Source organism: Pteropus vampyrus, unplaced genomic scaffold (assembly GCF_000151845.1).
Source record: "Pteropus vampyrus isolate Shadow unplaced genomic scaffold, Pvam_2.0 Scaffold63, whole genome shotgun sequence".
In the NCBI taxonomy this organism is placed as follows: domain Eukaryota; kingdom Metazoa; phylum Chordata; class Mammalia; order Chiroptera; family Pteropodidae; genus Pteropus; species Pteropus vampyrus.
Window position 1 is genome coordinate 8,513,518 of NW_011888844.1, and position 1,513 is coordinate 8,515,030.

The following is a 1,513-nucleotide window of genomic DNA, read 5'->3' on the forward strand; positions in this document are numbered from 1 at the left end:
GGTGAGTTTATATATGATCAGTATATTACTAAGTGTTATAACTAACATGTAAATTATAGATCACTTTTTGTATCAAATAATATATAAAGACAATAGCATTAAAAAAAGGTTAAAAAATGTCATCAAACTCAATGCTCCTCTTCTCCATAGATTCTGAGTAGAAATTTTTACCTGAAGTGCCAAATATAGAGATGTGCTATAAAATTAAAACATATGTTTGTTTGTTTGTTTGTTTGTTTGTTTGTTTTATTTCATCCCTTCTAGGGTCTAAATATAATGGCTTCCTATGTTCTAAGGTGTTTTTTTCTAAATTTGAGCTGGTGGGCTGCATAGAATCATCTATGGAATCAGTATCTCCTGGTATTTATGTATGGGCACTACAATTGAGCAAAGCACTCTAGGTGATTTTCATGATAAATCAATCTGAGAACAGTGTTCCCATCTACCTAAACATGTGCTGCTTTTGTTCCTCTCTGCATCATTAATATAATTGCTCCTTTCCTTTGTAAAGATAGACCAATGTCAAATGCATCCAAAACTCACATGCAAAGATGAGAAGGCATGATTTATATTTTAATTTATATGAACCTATTCTGTTCCTCTTTGTACCCACCTCCCTCAAGATATAAGACTTCCTGGGGGACTAGTCAAGATGATGTAGAAGGTGGTTGCTGTGAATGCTTCTGCTCGCAACCACATCAAAATTATAATGAAACTACAGAGCAACCATCACTAGGAGTCACCTGAGGTGTGAGTGAACAGAGCCCTACAATTGGGAATAGACATAAGCAGTCACCTCAAACTGACAGGAGTGGCAGAGATGTGAAAAGACCTGGTCCCACAACTGTGTGTGGCAATGGAGAATCTAGAGAGTTAACTTGGCTGCAGAGCCTCCTCTCCAACCTGAGGAGCAAGGGGTCCCAAGCTCTACGCTGGGCTTCCTAGGGTTCCAGTGCCAGGAAGAGAAGTGCCCACAATCTCTGACTGTGAAAACCAGTGGAAGTTGTGGCTCAGTGAGATAGAGGGCTGTGGGAGTTGCAGGCTTTCCTCTTTAAGGGCCCGTGCACAGACTTGCTCAGTGATGGAATCACTCACTCTGAGCTTTAGCACTGGGACAGCTACTTGAGGAGCTCCAGAGATATACAGGGAGATACTGAGTGGTCGAATTTCAGGGTAAAAGCTAGAGGGGCATCTTTCTCCTAGAAAGAAGTGCTAGAAGGATCCATTGTTCCTTGGTTAAGTCCCACCCCTTCCCAGTGTGTGGACGCAGGTAGCCACCATATCTGAGTCATCATCAAGCTGGGTAAAAACAGGTCACTCTGTCCAGGTGGTTCCCTGAGACCCCACTTCTTCCAACTTGTGGGCCCACCCAAGCCAGTTCCAGCGATTTATTCCATTAAAATGGCTTCTCTTGACGCTTGTTGCAGACTTTCCTAAAATTACACAAAAGTTAACAAAACCCAAACAAGCAATATCTGGCCTCTGTTCCTGGTTTGATCTCTCGAGACACATA